Source organism: Nothobranchius furzeri, chromosome 3 (genome assembly GCF_043380555.1).
Source record: "Nothobranchius furzeri strain GRZ-AD chromosome 3, NfurGRZ-RIMD1, whole genome shotgun sequence".
Taxonomy (NCBI): domain Eukaryota; kingdom Metazoa; phylum Chordata; class Actinopteri; order Cyprinodontiformes; family Nothobranchiidae; genus Nothobranchius; species Nothobranchius furzeri.
In genome coordinates this window covers 72,067,265-72,075,215 of record NC_091743.1, presented here as the reverse complement: position 1 = coordinate 72,075,215, position 7,951 = coordinate 72,067,265, and the positions used below count along the sequence as shown (strand labels likewise).

Below are 7,951 nucleotides of genomic sequence, written 5' to 3'. Positions count from 1 at the left end.
GTGTGTGTGTGAAGATTTACAGAATAATAAATGATTTGAAGTTGATGTGAAAGGTTTTATGAGGAAACTCTTCTAACACAAGACATTAAAGGTTAGAACTGCAGTGGACCCAAAGCAGAACCCCGAGGAACCCCAAATGGCAGCTTAGTCATGTCTAAGTAATACATAAACAGCACCTTAATGGGTGCTAGTCAGAGGTGCTGACAGCTTTAACTGACCAATATTTTGACTGTCCTTTGAGAAGATCAACCAACGAATGTTAGAAAGTTTGAGAACCTTCTAAACACACCTGGGATTCATCTCTCCAATCATCAACCTCCACTGGGGAGGAACAAAATCCATAACATCATGACCTCAGTCTCATGGAAAATGACAACATTGGGTGCTTCTATCCAAACATCAGATTTTCTGAAGGTTATTTTAAATGATTACAGGAATTTCTGCTTGGAATCAAAATATAAAGAAATCTGAGTGGTTATGCTTGATTTAAACCCTACCAGCTGCAGATGTTAAAGAATTATTTTATTTATAATACCAACGGGTAGAATGAAAACCCTGAGGAACCATCTGGAGCAATCATCAGGAGCAGCTAAGTCCTAGTCTTTGGTCTGTTGGGCCAAAACAGCCAAGCAGAAAATTATCGCAGGTCACAAAAATATCTCACACATCTTCACTGCTGAACAGAAACAGCTGGAAGCTGTGACTGTTACACACCCAGCTAATAAATCTGGTCCTGGTTCTGATCCAGTGTATTCTTTTATTTTCAGGATTTTGACCTAAACAAACAAAATTCCACCATGCCTCATCATGACACGGTTTAAATCAGCATATGATTAACGTCAGGATTCCAGCTGTTTCCTTGCTTTTTCTCCCGGGCCTTTACGGTGTCAGCAGTGAGTCTGTGCTGTCAGAAGCTGTGGTCCTACTGTGGTTCCAGTCAGACTCACCCAGGTGGGATTAGACTCCTGGTGCCAAGACCTTCAGACGTATTTTAGTTTAGAGCCCCAATATTTAGATTTTTTCATTCATGAGATGCCAAAAAATGTTATTTTTTATTGAATTTTTTATTTTGAATTTATGTTTTGAATTTACCAGAAATATACTAAAAGAGAAGAAAACCATAAACATTTTCATTGCGTTATTCTTGGAAAAAGGAATATTCCACGTTTTTAAAGCCACACTAATACCAGGAGCATCATTACAGTTTTTCTCAATTGTTTACACACATTTTCTGGTACTTGAGACAAAATGACCACAACACGTAACCAAAACACCAACCCCCTCAACCAGTTCTGCTAAACTACCAGCACAATTCCTGCTTTGCACTCAAATTGCAAATCTAAAACACACTTTTTTCAAAACACTACACACAATTCTCTGCTGTTGGCACAATTTTCATGCAGAAAATATCTTGTTTTCACAAGCAACACACTGCTATACAAATGTGCACACTGACTCATCACAAGGGCAAACACCTGTCACACGGTTTTACAATCAGCAATCAGAGCTTTAGCATAAAAGGGCAACAGGTGAGCTCTTCTGTTTTGGAGCAATGGATCCCAACATTGGAAACAGAAGCAGAGCCACAGGAGTGAGAGTAAGAGGAGGAGGACGAGGACAAGGAAGACCAAGGACCGTAATCTCTGATGAGAGCCGAGCCACTTTGGTTGATCATGTGGTCAACCATGGTCTTACAATGAGGGAGGCTGGGCAAAGAGCACAGACACATTTGAGCAGGTACACTGTAGCATCCATCATCCAGACTTTCTGCATGGTGGAGCAGTGGTTAGCACTGTTGCCTCGTCGCAGGTTCAAAACTCGGCTGCGGCCTTTCTGCGTGGAGTTGCATGTTCTCCCCATGCATGCGTGGGCTTCCTCCGGGTACTCCGGTTTCCCCCACAGATCACAACATGCCCTATTGGTTATAAATTGTAAGTCGCTTTGGATAAAAGCATCTGCTAAATGAATAAACATAAACATAAACTTTCCGAAATGAGAATAGGTAAGAAATCTTCTCTCACTAGAAAATGGCAGTACTGCATGTCAATACAATCAATATTCAATGAGTATAGTAGTAGTATTGCCCGTGGACTGTTTTGTTGGACAGTAAAAATACTGTAAAGTATTTTTCCAGTATTTAGGAAATGTACACCTACTTTGTATTCACAGTATTTTACTATTTGTTTGACAGAACTGAAAGATTACCAAAACGAGGCGGTCGGGGACGTCTTCTGTCTCCTGAACAGGAAACTGAAAACATGAACATGGTCCTAGAAAACAATGCCCTAACATTACGGCAAATACAAAGAAAAATAATAGAAAACAACGACATGTTTCAAAATATTGTTAGGGTCAGCTTATCAACACCGGACCGTGTCTTGCGCAGAAATCATCTCAGGATGAAGCAGGTCTACAGGGCGCCATTTGAACGCAACTCAGAAAGAGTCGAAGAATTGCGATATAACTATGTGCAAGTGAGTCCCACAATTGATGCATACACTCAACACTGTGTACAGTAAATTAACGTATTGAAATCATAATGATTGTGCTTCACAATAGTGACCACTCCATGTATTTGTGTGCTCAGAGTGTAAAAACAATATTCTGAAATATTTTACAGCACATGCATGTATATACTGTCTGTAGTAGGTGTAACACAGAACCAAAAAGGCTTTAGTCATTATGATGAATGGAGAAGACGTGTTTTCCATTCGTCGTAGTGTTTTACATTGAGCACATAAGTGTTCTGCTGGTTCTTATAAATGTCTGTTCATATGATGGTGTGTGTGTGTGTCATTGGACAACAAAATCACACTGTGAGGAGAAATAACATTGTTTTGAATGTGAAGTTTCATTTTGCAGGTTAATTGAGGGGTTTTGCCCATTGTGTGTGCATTTTTGGATTTGTGTGTAGAGTTCTGAGAATATGAGGCATGCTTTCAGAAAATGTGTGTAAACAATTGAGAAAAACTGTAAAACTGTCCCGGTGACTTTAATCAGCTCCATCATAAGCTTCATCATCATCAATGATCTGGAAAGTTTCCCCAAACATCTTAAAGTTTCATCAGAAGGCGAGAGACCTTGGGGGTGGTCAGACGGAGGCCTGGATGCTTTTAACGACTCTGCATTCTTTTCCTTATTCTCATGGGATGAACGTTTGTGCTGGGTGAGCAGAAGAAATGTGGCCGTGAGGTTTAATCTGACATATCCGAGCAGAACGTAAATATTAAAGCCTCACAGTTACGTTAAGAAACAAGCCTGAAGCAAATTCCTTCTATCAGTGACTGAAATGGTTTAAATTCTTGCATGTTTTAGATTTCAGATCCAGAAACACGGAGAGGGGATGATTCTCCTTGCAGGATGAAATGTTTATTTGACCATCAATCAGGGCATGAAGCGAGATTTTTACTAATGCATGAGGTTTGAGCTGCAGCCAAGTTCTCCAGTTTAAAGCCAAACATGATACTCACCCAGTGGAGTGGGGGAAGGGAGGAGAAGAAAGGAGGGAGGAAGGGAGGGAGGAGGATGAGAAGGGGGAGAGGTTTGTAAAAGAGTTTTTTCTTAAAACATAAATTAAAATTGAAATATGTGGAGAGAAAATGGGTGAAACTAGGGGAAGGAAAGGGAGGATATGTGGTTTTATCTCTAAGAAAATGGGAGATTTAGGAGAACATGTAGAGGTGAAGAACCAAGGATAAAAACATAAGAAAAGCAGCAGGAACAGCAGAACGCTGATGTGAAGGATAAACTAAAGATAGCAGGCAGGAAAGAGCAGCTTGTGAGGGAGGGAAGGGTTGAAAGAGGAGGAGAGAAGCTCCTAAAGGGTGTGGAGGAGCAGCTGAGAGGCTGAGGGAGGAGGAGAGGAGGCGCGGAGCTGCAGAAAGTTTCTAACAGAAGAAGAAGACGAAGGAGAAGTTGATCCAGCTGTCTGTCTCTGACGCCGATGAAAAACCGGACGGTTAAACGCTATCAGGACCTAGCAGACAGCTGCCAAACCCTCCACACACACACACACACACACACACACACACAGGCACACACACGCGTACACACACACACACATGCATGACTGGTTTGCAGCAGCGCTGCAGCGAGGTGGACCTGCTCTGACAGTTGGGAATGCTTTATCGTCCCATCCGGTGAGTTCAATCTGCTTTTCCCAGAATTCCTGCCTCATCTGGACTTTTGTTTCTGATGCTTCCCAAAAGAAGATTTCCAAGACAGCCACAAACTGTTTCTGAACATCCACTTAGGGAATTGTAATGGCAGGACGAGACTGAATTCAAGGGAATATTAGAGAAGTTTGAAGCATTTTTGATCATTTTAAATCCTAAAATGCTCCTTCTGAAATGATTCGACTGAACTGGATCAGAACGTATTTGGATTTTTTTTGTTTACATTTAAATTTAAAATCTTTTGTAATTTTGGTTTTATCCAGTAAAATAAGTCTTCTGTTTCCATAAGCATTAAAACTTCTGATTGTCCAGAGTGGGGTTGTGTGGCGTGTTTGTGATTAGTTAGCGTCTAAAGCAGATCAGAATCAGAAGGGTGTTATGTGCAAGAATCCCAACATTAGGAAAATACTGCGGTACTTGGTGCGAGAACAAATAATAGATAAGCAAAGATTAGAATTAAGAAATAAACACGATGAAATGAGAATTATATAGGGAATCAATAATTAGAGATGCAGCTACTTTATACAAGTAAGTGTAGATTCTGGTCAGAGTGGGTCAGTTCAGGTGCAAACACAACACCAGGGTCATGTGACTGAGCCAAAGCAGCTGGAGTGGGCAGGTCTACGATTGTCATTCATGAGTCCGACCGCAGAGGGGAAGAAACTGTTTTTGTGGCGAGAGGATCTGGTCCGAATGGATCAGAGCCTCCTGCCAGATGGGTGCAAGTCAGCGAGTCGAAGAGACTGTGTCCAGGGTGACACGGGTCTGCTATGATCTGACCTACACCTCAGTGTCCTGGAGGTGTACAGGTCCTGTATGGAAGGAAGTTTGCAGCCGATGACCTTCTTAGCAGAGCGCACAACACACTGCAGCTTCTTCTTGTCCCCGGTGGTAGCTCCAGCGTACCACACGGTGATTGAAGAGGTGAGGATAGACTCGATGACTGCGGTGTAGAACTGCCTCATCAACTGTGCAGATAGGTTGAATTTCTTCAGCTGCCTCAGGAAGTACATCCTCTGCTGGGCCTTTTTGATGATGAAGGTGATGGTGGGCTCCCACTTGAGGTCCTGGGTGATGGTGGTGCCCAGAAAGCGACATGAGTCCACCATCATGATGCGAGTGTCAGACAGGGTTATGGGGGAGGGGGGCTGTGTGCTTCCTAAAGTCCACAACTACCTCCACTGTCTTCTGGGTGTTTAGCACCAAGTTATTGTGGCTGCACCAGGACACCAGCCGCAGGGACGAAATTTTGATTTCAGAAGTGGGGGGGGACACAGCAGGCTTGTGCGGATTTGGGGTGGGGGTGTTATGTAAAGACCCCTTGACACGTCACATGCCCATCTCAATAATTTTTCCATCCTCAATATATATATATATCAAAGTTTAAAAATGTACAACTCTATTATTTTTTATTTCTTATCATTATTGAAGTGCAGTTTTGGCTGTTGACAATGGATAGGCCATTGTATTTATTGTTTTGGGTCTTTTTTATTGTTTTTGGTGCAACATTTTCTAACAGGGAGTGAGATTCTTTTTTTATTTAATTTTTGTTTGTTATTTTTATTCATTTAGAAGCTCTGGTTCTGGACATTCCAATGTTAAATGAAGGTTTATTTGTTGCATTTTAAAGGGTGTACTTGCATTATTATGATATATTAACATTATATTAGTGGTTATTTTGGTCTAGATAATGTTGACAATAGGGCTGGGCGATATGACGATTTTAGACCGTTTTACGATCTACACATCTGACGGTCTGTCATTTTTGAGAGACCTTTTTATCACGATTCACAGCTCTGCTGTTGAAATTCTGCCTCTGAATGAAAAGGGAACTTAACTCCGGCGAATGACACGCCTTTGTTTGACCCTTAACCAATCAGAGTGAGTCATAGTAATATATTAGTGCCCAGCTTGTTTTCACTTGTGTGTGAACAAACATGGCTTCGGCCGCGGCTGAGAGCGACAACGAGGTTTTCGTTCCGAAGAGGAACGCAGGGTTTCCTTAGCGCGCGGCGCTAACAACTTAGCGACGTGACATGTCTCGGAGAAAGCGTAAAAACACATTGGATGCTTCTTCTGAAGCAGGAAAATAACACCGCTTCTTAAGCAGAGCACGACGTCGCCTCGGCTCGTTCACCCTCTGCCGAGCCGGTGTCGGTACCGGACTGAGCTCGGTCACTGGGTCGTTGGAGCTGCCCCGTGACTGCGTGATGGAAAACCAGCGGGTTTCATCAGACTCGTAGTTTCTTGTTTTTGTTGGGACCCCCTGTATTTTACCGCTCCCTCCTGCAGTCTTCCCCTATTACAATTTAAAATGATTCTGTAAACTCCGTGTATCAATAGAAACAATCTCTGCCTCTGCTAGCTGCAGTAAATGTAGTTTCCAAATAATAAGAGGTGCATTCATCTGTGTATCTCCTTTGATCCGCATTAGTGATGTTTTCAGCACCAGAACAGTGAAGCAAAGAAAGATTCCTGAGTTTGTTAGTAATTTTATTTATTAGGTGCATAACCTGTTCTATTTTTCTGTGAATTGAGATCAAATCAGTGCTTCTATGGGTTGTCTCCAATCTGCACTGGAAAATTTTACTTTATTTAGATACTTGTTGCAGAAAATATTCAGAATGCGCAGATTTTTGCTACCACAAGCGATCTCTGGTCCAGCCGCACATCAGAGCCGTATTTGAGCTTAACTATCCACTACATGACCAACTGGGAGCTACATAGTATTTTGAACAAGTTAATGTTTGCACAATACGTTTGCAATTGACATGTTTGCACTTTAAATATGTTTACGATATTAATTTATGTTAAGTTGCTTGAAAAACGAGAAAAACTGATTTTTGTAATTGTTTCTCTCAGGGCTTTTATCATCTCTGGTGTGAGTTTAAAATATAAGTGTGTTAGCACTGTGCTGATTATCCCTAATATGAATAAATGTTTATTTATTCAATGTTTCTCTTCTTTAATACGCAATTGAAGTTGTGCTATTCATGGATAAAAAATCGTGATAAAATCGAAATCGTGATAAAATATTCGAAAAATCGTGATATTCTATTTTTGCCATATCGCCCAGCCCTAGTTGACAATGATATCGTTTATCATCAACAATTTGTTGGACAATATATCGTCCAGCAAAATTTGTTACTTTCCCAGGCCTATAGTCAAAAGTATAAAAATTATTTATACATAAACGGTCCCTCCTGAGATCTGTCCGTTTGTTCATTTGCTGTGTTAGAGGACATGCTGAACTAATGTTTTACACATGATCATCACCCTAACATTTGTCACAATGATCAATTTTATGTCTATCGTATCTTCATTATTTCAACCTCACCTGTGAGCCTCCAGCCTCTGCTCCATCTCCTCCAGGCTCTCGTCCTCCATCTCCTACAGCCTCCCCTGCTGTACCTTCACCGGTCTCTCCTCCTGCATCTCTGTCGGTCACCTGAAAAAAAGATGCATGAACTATAAACAGTGGGAGATTTTGGAATGGAACAAACAGAAATTTTTACAGGATGGTTCTAGTCTGATTCACAATTATTAATATAATGTATAAATTATTCATTACCAATTTGAGTGTATAAAACATATTAAATATGTGTTTTCCCTTAAAAGTGTTTAAACAGTTGTTGCATTTCAACACACAAAAAATAAATGGAAAAAATAAGATAAATCTAATGAAAAGTGTACATCTTTGACATTAAGCTTAAAAAAATCTCTGTTGACGATGATGATACTGTTCATTTTTCAGAGCCTTTTAATGTGAACATATA

The 7,951-nt window shown here is 40.9% G+C and overlaps 1 protein-coding gene across 1 annotated transcript in view; it reads left to right on the top strand.

Moving 5' to 3' along the window:
• Nucleotides 1–3,596: 3,596 nt before the first annotated feature.
• The window catches only part of ripor3 (RIPOR family member 3), a 34,927-nt gene continuing 30,572 nt past the window's right edge, over nt 3,597–7,951 (top strand). Inside the window, exon 1 of the mRNA XM_070549940.1 lies at nt 3,597–4,139. The gene's annotated coding sequence lies outside the window, so the exon portion shown is untranslated. The remainder of the gene's footprint in view (nt 4,140–7,951) is intronic.